This window comes from Grus americana, chromosome Z (assembly GCF_028858705.1).
Source record: "Grus americana isolate bGruAme1 chromosome Z, bGruAme1.mat, whole genome shotgun sequence".
In the NCBI taxonomy this organism is placed as follows: Eukaryota; Metazoa; Chordata; class Aves; order Gruiformes; family Gruidae; genus Grus; species Grus americana.
Genome location: NC_072891.1, coordinates 71918238 through 71940347, shown reverse-complemented (window position 1 = coordinate 71940347; position 22110 = coordinate 71918238). Strand labels below are relative to the sequence as shown.

Below are 22110 nucleotides of genomic sequence, written 5' to 3'. Positions count from 1 at the left end.
TCCACAGTTCTGCACATAGTTCCTATTGCATCTAAACATGTTTGACATTTCAGAACAAAATACATAAACATCCATACTTAAAGGATGGGACATTTCAAATACATAAAACACATAATCCAGAATTTGAGGAACTGTGGGCTTCTTTGAAAATGTTATACTTTAGTGCCTGGAACCCTTGCACTTCTAGAAAGGTAAAAGAGACAAGAAGTGCTGTAACTCAGACACAGGATTTACTGAGATGCATACAAGTCAAATCTGGCTGGTAGGAAGGAATGCTCCATGATAACAGATTAAGTTTCTGACTTCTCTTTTTTGTGCAAATAATGTTCTTTAGTTCCTGCTTCAAGAACACTGATAAGCATTTCAGCAGGAAACATTTCATCCCTATAGCATGCATCTGGGATTTCATATTGACATGACTGTTCTCAAGTTCATTCCCTTTGTGAGACAGAATTTTTCCTTAAGTTTGACTGGTAAAGTATATTAAAACCTTAGCTTTTTCATTGTATGGGAACCTCTATGGTTTAGAGCAACCGAAGTGAAGACTGACTGTGTTACAAGCTTGGGAACATTGGTTTCCAAAAGATGTCCTACTTACATGTATTCTGGTAGGAAATCACACTTCCTGAAGGCAAGCCTTTAGGGCTTCACGCTAAGGTCATTCAAAGATCAGAAATTACATACAGCTTCCTTCATGTCAAGTTTTTTGTATAGCTGCCACAAGACCAATATGTCCACTTATTATTTCTGCTGCAGCAGCATCTGGAAAACCCAGAAATTCTCGTTAACAAGTTATGAACCATTGGGGACTGAGAGGTCATAGCTTGATTCAGCAGGAGATTAAAAAAACCTATCTATCTCTACAGTGACAGAGAATAAAGAAAACGCAGAAAGGATGACTTGTTTTTTGCTATTTTGACACTGGCTTTACAGTGTATTCAGTCATCATAAACCTCAGGAAAGGGCATCACATACATTTAGCCTTACAGCTCTGATAGCTCCTCTACAAGTCATTTATTTTGTGAAGTGCTAGTGCTAAGACACAGCTTAGAAGGTGTCTGACATTGCTCTGGCCATGCTTCCAGAAAGGCCTCTGGCTGGCCCCTTTCTCCCCGTGGCATCTGTAGTCACAGACTCACTCTCCCTTCATGTTCCTCCTCCCTCCCACTGTGTTTTGGGTCTCTGTGGGATCCCTGATAGCACCCCCAATCTAACTCCTTACTCTCCTACGTCATTGCGTCTCTCCCTGACCCCTCGCTCCCGTCACCACTGTGCCTGTGCAGCCCCCTGTGACCCCAGGCACAAGGAACAGCTCCCAGTCATCCCAGTGCCATCTTGGCTTCCCCCTTTCACCTTTTCCAATGGGTTTGCCTGTCAGGAAACTGTGGTCATTAATCAAAAACCCACATGGGAGTGCTGGCTCGCACACTACATAATACATATAATCTTAGCTAATATAAAATAAATTTTGTGCTGAAATGTTTTTACTTTTTATGATAAAAAAGTTGCAGTTTTGCAGCAACACACAGAAGAGTAAAATTTTTCTTAAATTACCTTTAGCTAAAAAATGAGTGATCTTCAGGAGCACAGTCAATGGTCATGTTTTTTTCCCTCCTGACTCATCCATTCTTTGGCTATAGCATTTTAACACACCCTGTCACTCACATTGATCTGAGGATTAGATTAATATGTTGTTTGCACCATTGTCTTCTGTTCTGATTAGAGTCATATTGTGCAGCAGATGCGGTACCTGTTGACCTGCTCCATGCACAAGTGTAAACTCTGGTTCATTTGAGCTACATGGCAGCTTCCTCTTCTATTTTTATGAATAATTTGATCCCAGGTTGAAGAAAACAAGCCACTGCTGTACCAGAAAGAAAAAAAGAAAAAAAAAAAAAACCACAAAAACAAAGAAACACATCTTTATCCACAAACGAGTTAAGAAACAGGTTTTCTGGAAAACAACCAGAACCAAAACATCAAAACCAACTGAAGGTTAAAAAAGGAAAGTAAAAAGGCATAAAATAATCACAAAACTGTATTGAAAAGGAAAAAAAAAAAAAAAAGCTTAGAGAGCATAAAAATGCAAGGGCAGAAACAACCTGGACAAAACTTTTAAAAAGGGGAAAAATTTCCTTTTGAGAGACTTAACAGTTAAGGAGTCAAATCAGCCCTTACCCTGCGGCACTTCATCATCTGGAGAACACAGAACTAATCAGACACCAGTAATACGGGCACAGCTGCAGGTTCTGCCCATTCCTAAACAAAGGTCTGAAAAGCATCACAGCAGTTGCTCTTTGACAGCTTTTTGAAGTGACTGAATGACTTAATACATACTTATATGTTTAGTTTTTCAAAAGGAAAGGCTTAACTTATATTCCTGACACAAAGACTTAAGAACTGATGGGAAGACTCTTCAAGACTGTTGAGTTTGGAGTGAACCTTCACAAAGGAAAGGTGTTTGACGATCAGTCGCATCCAATAAAGCATGCAAAGTTCAGTGTTTTGTACAGGATCGTGCTTACACAAGGAGGGGAATGCAGCATGCGTATGTAGGTCACAGTACTTGCTTTGATAGCTCTCTAAGTCTTTACTCCTCATGTCTTCAAAGCAAGCCCAATTGCAATAGCTGAAGGAACAGCATTAGATCTTGCTGTAAAAGGTGTGAATTCTTTATTTGCTTTAAACTAAAACTGCTCTCCAAACCCTAACAGGAATGAAGCATGTATGTCTGTGTCACTGGACACAGAGGATATTTTCAACAGTTATGTGATATTTTAATCAGTCGCTTTATCATGTTACACTGATAAATGGAATGTGTAAAATGATCTGAACAGTGTTGTAGTTACAGCTAGCATAATCTGCTCTATTTGATCACTTCGGTGTATTTCATGTGGTGGTAGCCTGTGGTTGCCTGCAACTCATTCACTGAATCGTAGACAAGAAGAAGCTTCACTTTACCAAAAACTGAGCAAACCAAGCTTGTCATCCTGATTAACAAGTATTTTTTTCTGACTATTTCTAATTAGTGGACATTTTAAATCCACTTCATGGTCTTTAATTGAGCAGTGGAAAGAATGTCTTACTTCAGTGTCATTGAAAATAACAGACACACAGCCAGCTTTTTCTAAGAATCACAAAGTGTGCTTTTACTTGAAGAATAGTTAATGAACTCTTTTAATACATGAGTTAGTTAAGCTCATACCTTGTTATAAAAATGTCTTTAATATTTTCATAATTTGTCCCTAGAAAAATAACTCAAATTTAGGACAGAGTGAAAAAAATAAAGTACCCTTATGGATAGGCACTGTATCTTGAGTAGATAATGTAAAAGACAAAAGTATTCAGGAGAGCTGGCAGATTATAAAGGATACTATAAGAAAGCATGACAAGAAAGCCTCTGTCAGGGTAGTGAAAAAGACAAGAAATGGCAAGACACAAACTATGACAAAATTTTAAAGGACATCTAATTCCGAAAATCAAAAAGTAACAAAAAAGCTAGGATGGGAAGACAAAAGAATAGCGCAGGCATGTATGAATATAAATTATATGGATGAAAACACAACATGAGTTACAACTGGCCAAAGATATTAAACATAAGAACAAAAATATTATACTGCATTTACAGAATGAGGAAAGAGTAAAAGGAAAGTATAGGCTCATTGATTGTGGAGATGGAGAGCAAATAAGCACTGAAGAGAAAAATCTGAAGTATTAAATGCCTTGATGTTTTGAAAACACAAGTAATTACACAATTGATTCTCACAGAGAGATAGGAGCACAAGCAAGGATTGTTGAGCAAAGTCCAATTAAGTTAAAAAACAAGTCAATTATCTTAGTATAAAAATATTCAAATTTATTGAGAACAGTGGAGTTAATTAAGGGAAAAAGAACCTAATAAAAATACATGAAAAAGAGGCAGCTGCTAAATTATGGTTATTGTGGACTGGTTTCATGTTGGTCAGGCCTATGAATAAGGTCAAACTCTTAATTCTGTCTGGGAGAACTGAGAAACGGCAGATAGTTTCATAACCAATTAAACCCTCTAAGCATGATTATTAGTAGTTGCTACCACACTGAAAGGATATAGAAGTGGCATCCCCTGGGTCTTTCCTCAGCATATTCAATCTTTTTCTTTATGATTTGAGTGATGTAACACTTTAAAACAATGTGTAATTTGGGGAAGCTTGATGAGTTTCATTGCTGACATAGAAAGCACACCAAAAAAGTTCATATGTCAAGCAGAAAGTACCAAATGAAAAAAAGGAGATCTCAAATATTTAAATATGAAAGGAAAAACTGTTGGCAACAATAATGCTGTGAGAAAAAACTGAAATGGTTTATACTAGCATGCAAACTGATATTAAGCTGATGATGCCACTGCATGAAGAGCAGATCTTAGCCAAGAAAGTATTATCAGTAGTATTATCTGGAAGACATGGGAGATAACTACTCTGCCATATACAGCAGTGGCAAAGCACTGGATGAGGTACTGTCTCAGGTTTTGGCCCTCTGCTTAAAAAATTGAGAGAATCCAGAGAATAAATGATGACAAGGGGCTTGAACTGTGAGGAAATGTTACAGAATCAGCTTTGTTTTGTCAGGAAAAGAGAACTATGATGTGGGAAATGGTAATGGTGTTACAATTCCTGCTGGAATAAAGAGATGAGAAATCAGTCTCTCACCATTAGGCGTAAGTAGCTGAACAATCAGCTCAAACTGCAACAACAGGTTAGGTGAAGGAAAAAACAAATACACACACACACAAACTAACAAATAAACAAAAAACCCCTATCATCATGCATCTGGCCAGAAGTTCAATTGTTGTATAACATTATTGTTATTATATCAATTTTCAGTATTGAGTATTGTCATGGTTTAGCCCCGACTGGTAACCAAGCACCGTGCAGCTGCCTGCTCACTTCCCTCTGGCAGGACAGGGGAGACAGTCAGAAGAGTGAAAGTGAGAAAACTCCCGGGTTGAGATAAAGACAGTTTAATAGCACAAATGAAAAAAGGACAATAATAATAATCATAATCATAATAATCATAATAATCATAACAACAAAAACAACAACAATAAATAATAATAAAAAACAAGTGATGAACAGCACAATTTCCCACCCAAAGTCAATACTACACAAGACCCCCAGCTGCCCAGCCTCACAGCCCACACGCACAAGTAAAATGAGACAAGGAATTCATTCCCCACTTCCCATGGGCAGGCAGGTGTTCAGCCATCTCCAGGAAAGCAGGGCTCCATCACACGTAACGGTGACTTGGGAAGACAAACGCCATCGCTCTGAAGTCAATGTTGCGCAAGGCCCATAGCTGTTGCATCAGGCCCCCAGCTGCAAACAGAACATGACATCATATGGTATGGAATACCCCTTTGGTCAGTTGGGGTCAGCTGCCCTGGCTGTGTCCCCTCCCAACTTCTTGGGTGCCCCCCACCTTCTCATTGGCAGGGCAGTGTGAGAAGCTGAAAAGTCCTTGACTGCTTGGCACCAGCTAAAAACATCCGTGTGTTATCAACATTATTCTCATCCTAAATCCAAAACACAGTGCTGCACCAGCTGCCAGAAAGAAAATTAACTCTATCCCTGCCGAAATCAGGACAAGTATTCTGTGCAAACCCTGCTCCATCTATAGACTCCCAAATTTTGGTGAAAATCTGCAGATAGAAGAGGGAAACAATATTCTTATTTCAGGACTGCTTTAGTAATGTACATCTGCATTTGTAATGATCTAGATAAACAAACATAACTTGCCTTTGGAAGGTAACTGTGACCTACAGACAGTGTACACTGCTTAAACTGAAACTAAAATACTAAAATTTCCTTGTTTTGTGACTATGTTACCAACACACTTTAAAATTACCCACTATGTAAAAATTTGCATTTTCAGTTTCTAGGAGATTTGTTTTTGAGAAACATTTCAGCAACAACAGTTGTATGACTTCATTGTAAGCCTAATTGAGAAAAACATTGCACAGACTGCCCAACAAGTGGGATCCATTTACAATAGTGGCAGCAGTTCTAGAAGAGAAACAAACAACAAAACCAGAATAAATCAGGAACAATTACTATTCCGACTACAAATACTTATACATTAAATATTTTAATTATTAAACTCCTAATTCTACTCTATTTTCTCCCAAACTCTGCACCCCTCCCCCCAAAAGCGACAAATTTACCCATAATGAGGTAACACATAAAAGTAATCTCCTGTTGCAAAATTTTTATTGATGCAATAATTCTTTCTAAGGTCGTTAAAACTAGTATTTCCTCTGTGCAATTAAAGAACAGCTTCTTATTTATGTAATACACTCATATGATTTTCTGCTTAGCCCAGCTAAGCAAAAGTGTTCCTCAAGTAAACTCCAAGCTGATTGATCATTATGGACCAAACAATACAGTATCTCCCATCTGCATTTCTTACTGTAGACACTGTTTTGCTTGAAAGCAGAGACTCTGCCAGTCCTACGTTACCACACAAGATGCATTAGAGTAGCAATGGATGCCTGTTGGAAGAATAACAATAGTAAAAAAGAAAGATAATCTGAGATGTCTCTATCTCCAAGAAACAATAGGAGCTCCACTTACTGAGCACATCAATTACAAGTAAGTTTCATAGATCCAGCAGACTGTAAAGAAAATCTGCTAAAGTTGCTGGGCCTTTAGTAGACGTGCTTTAGTGAGTTATATAGACAAGCAAATATCTAAGCAAGCTCTGAATTAACAAAATATCAGGCTTTTTTTTTTTTTTCCAGGCATTTCCATATTAATTACTTGAGAGATCTTTGTATAAATTGAAAGAATTTGGGGAAGGAAAGGAAAGAATTGGGGTATTTAGCTTGCAAAAGACAGGTTCTCAAGGTACAGTATACAGTGTAAGAGAGGAAGCCAAAGGTGAGAAAGAAGCCCCATCCCCAAACCTTTTCATGGGTTACCCCAAAGAGACTACAGTCATCCCAGCCCAGTTCCTCTGATGTAGTGAATAAACTCCCAGTGAGTCTGGGGAGTAGTGACCTCGACTTGCATAAAATCCCTAGTTGTGATTAGATTTCAGACTAGCCTGAGGACTAAATTAGACAATTCAAGAGCAAGACTCCTGGAAATTTCCTGGTTTTACTCAGAAAAGACCAACTAAGAAAACAAGGCTGTCCAGCACTGGTCTTGGCAAAATGAAGAGTCTTTAAAAGACAAAAAAAAGTTACTACCTGTAGCATATATTAGAATTAAAATGCCTGCATTCCGTTCTGTTGAAGTAGTAGCAAGCATAGAATTTGTTGCTTTCCAATGGCATTTTCTTGATCAAACACCATAGACTCCACTCAGCAATATAGACCCTCTCTACAGGACCAAAGGAATTAAGGACCTAATGATGCAGATTGGCAATGACTCAAGTTTTCAAAAACATCTACAATAATTAAAAAATTAATTCACATTGTCTTCTGAAACGTATTTCACATAGCATCCTCTCAAATCTGGAAGACAGTACCTGAGTATATATGCTTGGCTGAATTTTGGTTCAGGCATTATTATGTCATCCTAAATGAAGGAACCAATAATGCCCTAGCACATACACATCAGTGTATTTTGGGTTTTCAGCTTCCTTCAAAGACAGCTTTCTGTCAAGTCAATAATAATAAGAAAAGACAAATAACAATCCAAGCTCATGAAAATATCTCTGCAGATTAGGATCTCATTTAGCTTTGACAAGAAATGGCATATAAAGTTTGCTTAAGTAGTGAGGCTTGCAGTATTTCTGAGTCTTATCATTAAAAAATAAACTATTGGATGAAAAAAGAATATGCACAATGTTGGGAAGCTAGTTGGATTCCAGCTTTGAGTTAATATTTCATGATTAGGGCTTGATCCCCTTTCAACAGGGAAAAATACTAATGGAGCATATCATGTACATGATAAGAAGATTAATTTATTCAGTGAAAGATGGTAACGCTTAAGGGAAGAGTGGGAAGCTAGGTGATGCTCAAGCTCTATAAAAGCACTTGAGAGGATTAAAAACTTAACCCAGTTAGTGCAGTTAGAGAACCTGTAACAAACTCCTTAAGAATGTTGTAGTAATATACATGAGGGATTTTGAATTTAAGTCCAAATGAGATTTATGTTGTCATGCTGCTATCTGTAGCAGAGTAGCTCCTACACCACTGAACCAAGACCAGCATCCACTGATCTTTCCACTGGTCAAAAATTTATTGCTTCCTCCAGGATATTAGCAATCTGGAGTAATACCTGGTTTATAGCTAGATAATTCAGACAGTTCATGACTCATCGTCAGCACTATGTAAAAGTCCACTCACCTGGGTCTCCTACAGGTCCTTCTGTCTTCTTCCGTCCATTGTTCTTTGTTGTACTCAGCTTTCTCATATCCTTACTTTCTGTACAATAAGACACCCCATTTTATAGAAATCCTCACTGCACTACAATTAATCCTTGCTGCCCTCCATCACCATCCAAAACAAATCTTGATAATTTCTACTGTACAGTGTCCCTTTCCCAGGTGTCAACAGTACCAGATTTGCCCAGATGTAGAGCCAGTGAAAATACAGACACAGACAAAACAGAGAAGCTAATTATTAAAGAAATACCTCCTATCATGCCCTTCACCTCCCAAGCACAGCCACTTAAATGTCAATGTAGTCACAAACTGCTCCTGACTGAACCGCTTCCAGGAGGCTGCAACCATCAAACACATGGCTGCAGTGCTTCTCAACCCCTATTCTTGTATAGCACTCTAAAGCTTATCCTCCGTTCGCTGAGGGAGGAATAAATTCAGCAGGTGCTTATTAAAACATCTATGAATCAGCAACATACTAAACACCATAAGACCACATTTCCAGAATTGCCATATGCTGTTGTAGAGAGTAGAGGGAAATAATCTATCATCTTTGCAGGAACAAACAGTAAAATAGTGTTTCTGGTGCCTGATTAGGAAAGCCAAAACTACCTAACATCTGTTCACATTACTGACTACAATATCAGACTCTGAGCATCTGTAAAGAAAGGAGTTTAGTTTACTTTTGTCTTTGTCACAGGATATGCAAAACCAGATCTCTAATTATGAAATGGCTTTATAACATTCTTACCAATTCCAGTGCTCTTGTCCTTGCTAATACAAAATGTTACCGTAGAAACATAATTAATCAACAGTCCTCTGTGTACTTCAGAAAACAATCAGTACTGTTAAATTATTACTGTTTCAAATTAATGAACTGCCAATCTCTCCTCAATGGATAATATTTCCAGATAGTGGTAAATGAACCATTTGCAAACACAGAGAAATTATACAGTCTTGCAGAACTGTTTCTTTTATTCTGTCCACCAAATGTTTTAAAGCAAATAAACATTGCTTAAATGAACAGCTTCCAAAACATTAAATTCTCAGTTACAGTGGAACAAAAGAGTCCTCTGGATTCCTTCTTTGAAGTCACACATTTAGGTATGTCTGTTTAAAGTGAGCGTCTACTAGCTCAGTTGTATGGCTGCTTTTCACTCAGCAAGGGGAACAATGATGCAGGTTGATGAGAGGTGTTGGTGGGGAAGAAAAATATAAGCTCACTAAAAGGATGGTAGAACTAAAATTCAACTCACTTTTCTTTGTTTCTCAGCAAATGCATCCAAATCAAAAGAAAGGTAACTATAATCACTTAATGAATAAGTCATCTTAAGAGTTTACTCATGTAAATGTAATAACAAAAAACTAGCTGTGCATGAAACTTCAAGTTTGAATATGCTTTAAAGTCATTGCAAATAAATATTGCAATTCTGGCATGCACATGGAATTATTTTCTGCAGAGTACATTAGGAATTCCTCTATCTCAGGCTAGGTTAAATAAAATGCTACTTTAAGAAGTAGAAAGACAAAAAAATCTAGTAAAAGTTATTCTTATAGCAACTGTGCTAACTCCAGTAATTACTGATTTTAGTGATGTAGATATTCAACGACTTTTTTATATCCCTGCTTTCACGATTTTAATTACAATTGGCCAAGATACTTATATTCAATATCTCAGTAGTCTCTTTAGTTCTGTACAGATTATATGGTATATAAATTTATATATGTGAGACCAGCAGCATCACCTGCTGGGGGGGAAATGTAACAAGATTAAATGGGCAGTTACTTAGCCTAAGATAATATCTCAGATTTTGGATAACAGAGATTCACAGCTTCCTGAGTTGGGCTTTACAACTGGCCTATAATGTTTAACAGCCACCAGTGTATCTATCTTCCAGCCTCTTTTCTTTGGGCATTTCCAACAACCACTAGAAGTTAAATTTGCAAGGATAGCATGAAGTAAAATAGCATTCCTTTTCTTATTTTAAACTAGCTATTTAATGACATTATTGGATATTTTAAGAAGGTGCAGTATCAGAAGAAGTAGTAGATAATCCACTCTTTTACTGAGAGAATTAAAGCCATTAAAGTTTTTCACCAGATAAAAGGCAAACGTTATTTTTGTAAGCAAACATATAAGTAAAAAGTTTGTGAGAGGCACAATGCACCTCCAGAACAGCTTTTGAAGTTATTTTTGGAAGTTCTTCACATTTCTAGATCTGATGTGTAGTGGCAGCCCAAAAAAAAAAGCCAACAAAATATTGGACTTCAAGAAAGCAGGTACCGAGAACAAGATAAAGGGTATACTTTTGCTCTTATTCTTTGGTATGCCCACGTGTTGAGTATTGTGCTTCTCTTTCAAGAGAAAGGAGCAGCTGCCTTATAATAAGCACCTGAAAAGGCTGGCATCATTTACTTTAGAGAGAAGGCTGACAAGTAGGTGAATAAGGTTTCCAAAATAGAAAGGTGAGAACAAATTGAGGAACTGTATTCCTCTTCTGCCTCACTAAAAAAAAAAAAAAAAAAAAAAAACCAAAAAAACCTGCAAAAAACCCCACAAAAAAAAAAAAGACGAACAAGCAAACAAAAGAAAATTGGTTTTAAATGCACAAAAATGCTACTTTCTATAGAGTTTTTGGAATGCAATGCCAGAAGGAGTTTCTAGAGGGAGTTGGTAGTTGCATGTTCAAAGAGGGGTTTAGACAGTTTTATAAAAAAACAGGTCTCGTAAATGGATACTTAAAAAAAGCCAGATGGGGGTGTATTCCACAACATCCTTAATGCAACAATTGTGGGCACAGAGCATCAAGAGAACAGACAACAGAAATTGGCTTTTTGTCCCTTTTCCTGGAGACACAGTGCTGGGCTACACCTACTACTGCTCTGATTCAGTAGACATTCCTTGTGCAATGGTCTATATAAGTGCATGAGTAAGAGCTGTTGCACCTCCCTCTTTTAGTGTGAACTGTCACCAGATAACTGTAAAAGGAAGAGTTGTCCATAAGTCAATAAGGAATAGGGGGAAAAAAGGGTAGGAGATAGATTATTTAATTACCAGTCATGCAGGTAAAATTGAAAAATAAGGGAGATACAGAAAAAAGGAAGAGATAGTGGGAAGATTTGCAGGTATCAAAATTGAAACAGTCCAGTCATAATCAGCAGTTTTATTTTTCTTAATGTGAAAGAAGAAACATTCAAAATTACCTCTTTCTAAAAAAAGTATGTACTTTTGACAAATACATCATTCCATAAAGAGTAATTTGATCAACTTCATTCACTACACTAACTGACTCAAATTGTATCTCATCTGCAGAATGGCTGCTTTCAGCTAGGCCTGCAAAAGCAAAACTGTCAAAACATGACAAATCTCACTTTTGCTTGTTGACTTTCATTTCCAGTTTCTCAGTGCTGTTACATGTGAGTTCAAACACTCCAGGAGGGGAACAAACATTGTTGATGGAACAGGTATTGGCTTTGAGATATATTTTATAATATGATTAACTTTCTTGCCACTCCTCGGTTTTACAATAAAAAACATCTTGTTTTACAAAATTTAACTTCTGAATCAAATTTATTTGCCTCCAAAAGGTGCTAGTCTCATCCACTTAAGTTGACCAAGTACACCCATTGAATGCTAAATGGGAGACAGTCAAAGTAAATGGTTTGTGAATTGCCCATAAAATAACCTCTGCTAGTTGGCAAATACATAGCAATAGTAAAACACATTTGCAGAAATTAATGCCCTTCCTTCATGAAGTTAATGGGGCTCAACAGACACTGCTCACATGGGCAAAGCTTGTGAATCACTAGCAGCAGAGAAAAAAGGAACTAGCTCCTTCATGAATATTGTCCGCAATGAATAATTCAGTCAACAATATTTATGACCACCCATGATGCAAATGTGTTACTAACTCTGATCAGCATTAACTGACTTTCCCTCCCTACCCCCAATGATGGTCAGAGAATATTGATGAAGTCATATACTGCAGCATTTAATATTTATTTAATTAGCAAGTGCTTCACTTGCTAATTGCAGGATTGCCTTCATGAATCAAGGTAAGAACATTTACTCTTTAAATCCGATGGAGATGATGTAACTTCTCAGGTTCATTTCCAATACACATTCACCAAACTGAGCCAAATTCATCCCAACAGAGCAACTCTTCTCTTCCAAAACCTCAATTAAATGAGTAATGTGATAAGCAATGACAAGAGTCCACTGGAGTATTTGAGTGGATTTATGCATGATTGTCATAAGGGGACAGAAATGGGATTCAGTAAACTGACAGATTATTTTTACATTAAATTTATAGCTCATGCCTCTAGCAAGCAAAGATGTAATCAAAAAGTGGAAAGATCACTGTAGTAACTATTAGTAAGGAAACATGTTTTGGACAGACCCACAATGGGTAGGATTTTATGTGTGAATAACAGTCCAAAAGTACAAGTAATGGCTTTTGGGGTGGAGAAACAGGGGAAAAAATTCAGTTCAAAAGTAAGTTTTGCAGTCTGGACAGCAAAAAAACCCTCAGAAAGTCACTAAATCAAAGTGTGAGGCATTTAATTGGAGAAACATTTGGGCAAAACCTTTTCCTTCTGTTTGTTTGTTGTTTGGGGTTTTTTAATTAGTGTTTTGAAGACTGTAAAAAGGATTTGCTTAGTTTTGCTACTAGGAACTTCAGATTTTCTGAGTCTTCTAATGGGAAACATATTATCCCTTGCTCAGAAAGGTCCTGAAACCTCCACATAAAGGTGTAACGAAGCAAGCTTCCATATATTCCTTTGACCTTGTGGCAAATACATAAAAAGGGTTAGTCAGCCAACCATTCACTCAGCATGTGCGTTGGTCCCCAATCAGAAAAACACAAGGAAAGTAACAGCAGTTGAGAAGTGGGGAACAAATCGGAGGAAAGCAAAGCCCTCAGCTCAGTCTTGCTTCAGAGACCATTTCCACTGCAACGGTATTATGGTAAAGTGAAATGCAGGAGCTGTAACAAGAGTACAAAACTCATCGGACACCAAACCATAATCAGAAAGTCACAAGCTTGAGATCGTTAACCTGGGACCACTTCAACTGATGGTTTAAGCTGGCAAGTTTCAGAGTTAATTGAATTCTTTATATTTCAATTGCACTGCAAGGTCACAAGCACTGTTATCAGTGGGTAAAGACTAGGAGGAACAGACTGCAGAGCTGGTGCTGTTGCCTGCTGCTCTGCAACAGGCATCCTTTGTTTAAGAGCACAGCAGGCATAAAACGGTCCATGATCAAAAGAGTTCCACATTACAGCTGAACTGCTCTAAATGATTATCTGGAGGGTCAAGTTGCAGACTGGAGGGTCCCACTATTTACTTTTCATGTCAGCCCATGGTAGAAGTCTATATTGCATTTAGGAGAACGACCAGGATAGTAATCTATGTGCAAGCCTGTGTACATAAAGTCAGAAAAGACTTATAGGGTACATCAAAGTATTTCAAGCTCATCAAGACAAAAGCCATTAGCCTAGGAGGAAAATATGTGATGCTATAAACTTAGTTCTACTGTGAACAAAGGCTGAAAGGGGCCACTAAAGGACAGTAAGTCTTACAAACACTATGCCACAGACACATAAGCCAGAACATTTTAATGTGGGCTGCCAGATACACAAGGTTTGCACCAAGATTTCTAAATTTCTGTTTTGACTAATGAAGCGTATAGGTTCAGATTTGCTGGATTTCATGAGAATCTAAAACAAATTCCCAATGTATTTGCTGTGAAGCTTTCAGTAATTTCTTTCATACACAATCAAATCCAGATACTCCCTTCATCTAGCCATTCCAACAAACAAAAGAAGCAGGCAAGTAAAGCAATGTTGCAGTTAAATGCACCATAAGTTTCCACAGTGACATCCAGGTTGGTTGCACACAAGCGTAGCTTTTGAGCATTTGAATCTGTTCCACTGATTACTTCAGCTTTGCCAAAGGCAGCAAAAAACCAATGCTGTGTAACTCTATAAGTCAAGGAAAGCCCTTGTTTCTGCTCTTTGCCGTTGCTTAAATAACTATCTGCAGTAAACAAACCAGAAAATAACAAATGGGACTATTGCCTCCTTTTCCAGGCAAAAGAAACAGATAGACAGCTTCCATTTATCAAGAGACATCTTACCAATGTTAGGTGAATTGAAAAGAACCACAACAAATTTGAAATAATCAATTGCATTTTGTATTGCTTATGGGTACATTTGGCTGCCAAGCGTTTATTGGTCTCTCTTTTCTCCCACGTGGCCAGTACCCATCTTTCAAAAGAGAAAGGCAGTAGGTGCATAAATTGGGATTTTCCAAGATAAGAGTTTAAATTGCATCGGACTTGCAACAAAGGTTTGTACACTATCAGTCTAGATGGACTGAAATTGCTTTCATCACAGACTCTTCATGCAACGTGATGGCCCTGCATCCACACCCAACACCAGGCCATGTTCAACGGCAGCCTGATCTCCTTCGGCTGCAGAACTGCTAGCACAAGGAACCAACACACAGGCGTTTGGATCTCTTCTCTCCTGCCATGGACGTAGCCCTTTCAAATTGACAGGATGAACTAGATACGTTTACAAGGCAAGAAGGCATCCACAAAGACTAACAGAATGTTGTGGTTTACACATAGAAATATTAGATACTGAATAAATAAATTTTCTCTGTAAACATTATTATTGTTCCAGGCATGGAACTATTAGAAAGACATAGAGGAACAGGTGGGTTGGTGTTTGAAGAAACAGACAGAATACAGTAACTCCTTTAGAAACAGCAGGTTTTAAGTAAGAGGTACTAGGCTTGCAAAGCCAGGAAATTAGTATGGACCTTATATGATTAGCTAGTGTAAACAACAAATAAAATCAGAAATTATGCATATATATATATATATACTTACAGAGAAAAACTGCTCAGTTCACCAGATTTAAACTACATTAACATAGTTAATCCTTTAATCAGGATTGAAGCAGCTATTTATTAACAATATACAACTAGCCAGCAAGCAGTGAACTATACTTTCAGGACCAATACCAGAAATCCTAGCCACTTTTAAAATGCCATGAGACACCTACAAACTTCTAAACACCCCTCCACACTGTCCCATAGGTGCCCTCAGAGGGGGTGTCCCCCAAAGATGATGGCTTATAGCAGTAGCCAGTCTGCCCACTGGTAGTTTTATTCCAGACTACACGGTATCCTGCCTTTATGAGATGAAAATCTATAGCTGTCATTCAGCTAAAGCAATCTTTGCTCTGTCGTAAATTAGTGTTTCATCCCATAAAAGGGTGAGCAACCAAGCTGCTGCATACACATGATAACCACCACCCTTGGGACACGCATTTGGACAGCCACACAGTCTGCACTGGATTAGCCCTGCTGTACCACTGGCTAGCTCCTGAAACAAGCTACTCTCCCGTTTCTGCAAACTTAAGTTGTAAAATAGGTGGATTAGCATTAAAGATTTAAATTAGATTATTATTTCCGCCTTCCTAATGCCTACATGTTTTAAGGTCTAATTTTCAGTAGAACATTTTGGTGTTAAAGTCAACAAATCAGTAAAAAGCTGTGTGTTACATAGTGTACGCTGGATTCTCCTGAAGCTCTCTGCTTTTTGCTGCTGTTGTGACAGTTCTGGTTTCCATGGAATTGAGCAGAACTAAGATTCAGTGCTACAGTCAAGAGTTAAGGCATCCTTGCAGTATTATTTTCCCTTTCAGCAGGGAAATGTATGCAACACAAATTATACTTTGGAGAAAAAAAAAGGGGGGGGAAGAAAAAAATTTTGTCTCATGGCACTTTTTTTTTTCCCCTACCACACTGTCTCTTTGCAGCTGAGTAGTGTAGCTCATATATCCTCTCTGAGGACCACCAAAATTTAGGTGGCTTGTACATTGTTTGACCAGAGTACACAGATATATTGGCCAAGTCTGTCGTGCACTATTATTGCTCTCATTTTATCAGAGGAGGGAACTAATTCTTAAGTGAATAAATACTATCACGTCTGCTGAAATGTTTACAGTACATGATAACATCCTCTATTAACAGAGTTCCTTCAACTGACCAAAAATGAAATAATCATTAAACAGCTCAGAAGGACTTCAGCACTGGTAAATCAGTGGCAAGTACTATTACTTACTTAAGTAAGTTTCTCTATTCACATTTAAACCAAAGTGAGATTTACACCAAGTGCTTTGTAAAAAAGGCTAGAATGCAACTAAATACTTCTATTTCTTTTTTGGAAATGCTCTTCTTCACAAAGAAAGAGATTATTAATATGACAACAAGATATTCCGCTTCATGGCTTCAGATAAGATATCGGAGTATATTACATTTCACCTCCTACCTATAAATACAACAGCAGTTGTTATTTGGGGGCATCCTGCTGGCAGCTGTAAAGTGAGCCTCCTTTTTCATCCTTAGCAGCCCATACAGATGGTTGTGAAGACATGGTGGCTGGCACAGAGGAAAGAGCAGAGCAATGCACAGCTGCCATAGGCTTCTGGTGCATCTCCTTTACCTCTTGTACCTGCCAAACCACTCCCTCGCTCCAGCCATGCCAATGTTAAATCATGAGCTTTTCAGAGCAAGAGGCACTTAATATTTGCATGCTTCCACTCAGCAGAGACCAGCTCAGTCATAACCAAATTCTGCCACATTTTAATCGTCTCTTCTGGAATGTTTCCAGCACTGTTCTTCCAGATGAAAGAAGGTTCTTTTATTCGTGTTTCTTTCATTAGCACTAAGAGACTGTTTTTCAAAGAAACAAGTTATTTCAGATAAGGAGGGCATCCACTGGAAATAAAGGGAAGCAAATTATTGCTATTTGATTTGCTGACCAGAAAGAGTAAAATGGAAACAGTTGTTTTTCACAGAAGAAGTGTACTTCAGTTCAGTTTGGAATGATGTGCAATCCTGGTTAAATACATCTTGAGTTGGGAAGCAGAGCTGTAACCCACTTTACTGAGATGGTCTGGAATAAGGTTAGACATGAAAAAGCAAAATTTCTTCCCTCCCTTTCCTTAAAAACCTTTCTGCCATAACTAGCCCAACCTTGGGAATACAACTTCATGCCGGATAAGTGTATTTCTGGCTACCACAATATTTGCACAGCAAAATGAAGTATACATTTAAAGGACAGAAACTAAAGTGGACAAGTATCAGAAAAAATCTTTCCTTAAGGCCAAGCACCTTTCAGAGGAGAAATTAAATAAAAAAATCACTCCTGCCTGAGCACTATCTCCAGTTATGGCAGTATTCAAGCTCATAGCAAAGTGAGGGAATCTGCTTTGCTCCCTCTTATCTATTCATTTGGCAGGACAGGGTCAAATTTGTTCTTATATGTGCGGCGTTACCACACTGTACCACAGCTCCATAGGTTCCCATACTGCAGTCCAAACCACACATTTATGCAACCTAACATAGACTTACGACAAGGGAATTATGATGAGACTTTGAAAGGGCTGAATCGGCCCTGCGGAGAGATCATTTGAATAACTGGGACTTGGTTCTCATTCTTCTTCCTATATGAAATTATCAGCTATCAGCAGGAATGGGAAAATATTTTACAGGAGGTGGAACAACCCGATTGCAAACTTACAGAAAAAAGAAACAAACATGTGATTGAGGAAACTAATGCTAGTTGTAATACTAAAACCACTTTTTTTAAAATAGTTTTTAGTTTTGAAAATGTTTCAACTGTAAAGAATGCATATTAAAAAAAATGTGCAGTTGAATGAATACTTAAAAATTGTGCAAAGTATTATCTGACAAATAACTCTGCACTGCTCAAGAGCAGAACAGCTGGTGTGGACTGGTCACAGAGTCTGAACTCTGGCAGTTTCCTCCCAGTGTATTTGAATCACTTTAACACAGTTTAGCATGGGGCTTTAGGTAGAGTGCATATGTAAACATAGCCTGTCAGTGTGACAGCCAAAGATTTTCAAGGCTTTCTACAGCATCCGAGCACACCAGAAACTAAAGAAAGTTTATCCATCCCCTAAGAGACCTTGCAGATCTCTGCCTAAATGCTGCTACCAGCAAAGCATTTGCATAGGCATCTCAACTGCATTCTTAAGGTATACCTTAAAAAGGCGAGCAGGGAAGGGGGATGTGGGTCTTTTTCCTGCCCACGCTGTTAATTTGCATTTCCTTAGCATGAACACTGTTCCCTATCTCTTGCACTGCCTATTTAAACTGTTGGACACTTGATGCAAATCTGTTTGAGTCAATATAAAAACAGTAACCAAGTTAGAGCTCCTGGCTCCATCTACGGCATCTCACGCTTGCTAAACCAGCTCTCTGGCATCCACCGCACAGATTATGTCCTTTTGTTCCCTAGTAAAATCCCATTATAATTAGTTTGTGATAAATCAAAAGCCAGCCTTAGCAAAATGTAATAAGCAACTAAATAGCTCGTAATGCTTTAGTTGGCAATTACATAGATTTAGGAAAAGAAATGATAAAAACTCAGATATTTAGACCATTTTAAAAGTTGCTTTAAGATCATTCATAATGGAATTTTCAGCCATCAGGAATGTTAAATATAACAATATTCACCTTACAATCTGGTATCCTTGGAAGTGAAATACAATTCAAGACACAAACTTTTGAGAAAGTATTCTGGATTACAGTTTCCTTAAACAGTTCCTTTCCACTCGGGGGTTTATAATTGGGCAATCACTGTATGTTGACATGACATCCTAATTTTCTTAGAGGTGACCTAGAAGATGGGGTGTCCTGGGATCTTACTGGGATATTGTGTGATGTTTTCTGTACATAATTATCTCAAACTACAACTCCGGGACATTATTCATTCCCAGGGCAGTGACAAGGGGCACAAAAGCAAGGACTCTGTAGCAATCTGACCTGGGCCCATGTAGTCTGATGGTGCACTGAGCGCACAATGTAACTCAGCACTGGAGGCACATCGCCTCACCATCAGTCAGTTCAGCAGGCTGAGTGAGTGATTTGAGCATCCACACTTGCCATTTCTTTGATCAGGTCCCCTGCCTGCAGATACTGCGTGTAATGCAACATTTCTCCTATTGTCTTTAGCAGCAACATGCACGTTTAAAAGACCACCTCAGGTGTTGTACTTCGGGCCACCCCACCGTGTCTCAGCATCACTGTGCTCAGTGCCACCTCCAAAGCAATGCAAAGCATGTGTCCATGGGCTCACCCTAGGCTTGACCACCATCAGCTGCTGCTCAGAGGGCTGCTGCTGCAAAAGGAATGATCTGGTGGGAAGTGGAGAAAACACATCTCCAGTGACTCACTTTTTTGATATGAAATAAGAAAACCGTCACTTAAATTATCTCTCCTTTGGCTTTTAGAGCAATATTCATGCTGCTCAGTGAAATTGCCTTCAGGATCACCAGACAGTTAGGCTCAGGGACAGCTATCACAGTCACAGTAGCTTTTTTCCCTCTGGCAAATCTGCCCATGTTCAGGCCAAACCTGAGAAGACTCATGGCTGTAGTTTGTCTACTTAGGCTTGCCACATCCTACATGGATCTGTCAGCTAAATCACTCTGGAGACTGATTCCTAATCTTTTTGCTGTTAAAATGAGCTGAATTAGCTTAAAGCATTTTAAATTTTTTTTCACACACATTCATGACTGTTGGGGCTTGAGTGTTTCAGCCATACCCACCTTAGAAAGCTTCATCTCTTCAGAAAGATTGCTCAGCAACTCACAGCCAATTATTCAGGTACTTTGGTTATTTCACTGGCTTTTCTTCTAATTCCTTTAGTCAAATTTCTAGTGTCATCACTGACTAGCATGTGGTCCAAAATATCTAAAAGACTGTCTAGCTCTTCTGCAGATTAGCTTCTTATGACAGCTGTTGCAACGTTAGTTTCTCATGATAAGTACAGGAAAAATCGAACTGTCACTGCTACCTGTGGAATATCCTGAAAAACTTACTGTGAATAGAAGTGAAAATAGCCTCCGACCTGCATATAAAACCCAGAGATTCCTTTTCAAAGATGGCATTTGACCCAAACTGTACTAGAGCCATTTTCACAAAATGTCAGCTGTCAGCAAGCCATCAGCTGCAAATCTCAGAGCTAAACCCATCATGCTCCTGCCCATTTGGAGGAGAGCTGTGAGTCCTTAGCACAGACCTGACCCCGTGTCCAACAGCCATTGCAGCGCTCTTTGCACAGATGCCTTCTGCCCACAGAAAATGCCCACTGTACCAGAGCTGGAAACCTGAAGCTGCTGAACACCATCACTCACAACAATAATTAATCTCGTAATCACCAGCTCAGCTGGCTGTAATTGTCAATGTATTGTTTTATGAGCTTCCATTGGCAAGAAATGAATGATTTCTATCTCCTAAAAATGAAATGACTCCCTGGATACAGTACAGGGATTATTTATATAGAGAAGAATAAATCATAATGAAAGTGGCAGGAAATAAATACAAGGGCAATTCTGCTGGCTGAGTGTCTACCGTTGAAATTTCTGTTTGAAGCAGATTTCAAGGATCTTCTATATTACTTTTTTTATTTAAGCCTAGCTCCAATTTTAATGGGTACTGATTTCTGCTTGATTCAGATATGTTAACTGCCAGGCCATTTGTGCCATCAGAATGCAACTATACATCTAAATTGGAGAAAATAAAAATAAAATAAATGGAACCTGATACAATCTTCCAGCAAAACATAAGGCTATGTGAAGAAAAAACATCTGTTCATTCTATGCCATCAAAGTTACACATTAGCTGCACCACTCTGCCAGGGATGTAGGTAAAAAAGCCAACAGTAAAGCTAAATATCTGTCAGGAAGCATAATTTATCTGCTAGTGAGTGGTATTCACTTAAAAAAAATGAAATTACCAACTGAAGTGGCATGATGAGACAAGTCTCACAATGTGAGAAAAACTAAGATTTGAAGCTGAAACCTCCAATGGAGCCGGATGAGGAAGCATTTTTGGAAGTGCAAAAACTTTATTTACCATTTGCTTCATCTCTTCTTACATCTCACAGATAAAAGCAACAGCAACATCACTACCTATATAACATAAGTGCAAATGGAAGTGTCTTTTTTAGCAGATACAGTGGATACAGAGAACAATATGACCGGGCCCAAACTTGGCGTGCCAGTTTTCCCTTGAGCAACAGAACTGGCATTTAAGTATGTTTTTCTTTTGTCTTTCTTACATGTAAATAGATTTATGCAACATTTTGACAGGAAACCACAAGTATATTTAAGTCCTTTTTTCCCTTAATTCTCTTGCCTACCAAGCTTATCCCAAGACCTTTTTACAGTTGTAGCAAAAACGACATTTCAACTTTACTTCAGTGCAGTTAGGCAGAGTTTTTCTGTTTGAGTCACAACAGGCATTCTGCAAAGACAGTATGTGGAGACCAAATGCCAAAACAACTTCAAGGCTTGTCTCATGAAGGGAGTAGCCCCAAAAGAGGAGCTAGCATGAGCTGATAGACCTGGAGATAGGCAAAAAAATATCCATTGGGCAAGAAGACCACCTTGGGAAGTCCTTCAGGCTCCTTCCCCTGTGCAGGTACTCTTGCAGTGTCTCCAAGAATCCACATGGAGCTCACCAGAGGAAAGCAGGCTAAAGCGACAATTAACTCAGCAAAAACTTTGCTGCATACATTAGAAATCAATTTTTTATTATTATTATTTTACTTTATTTTATTTTTTAAGTGATGAAACAAGGTTTTACTGCTAGGTCAAAACACCGTCACAGCAAGGCAGAAACAAAAGTCAAAACCCATTT

General features: G+C 38.4%; 1 long non-coding RNA gene across 1 annotated transcript; it reads right to left on the bottom strand.

Moving 5' to 3' along the window:
- Positions 1-5116: 5116 nt before the first annotated feature.
- LOC129199946 (uncharacterized) lies at positions 5117-8740 on the bottom strand. Its single transcript, XR_008574777.1, has 3 exons — positions 8615-8740; positions 8327-8404; positions 5117-5351 (listed from the first exon to the last, which is right to left on the bottom strand). It is a non-coding gene; the product is annotated as an uncharacterized LOC129199946 (long non-coding RNA).
- Positions 8741-22110: the final 13370 nt, after the last annotated feature.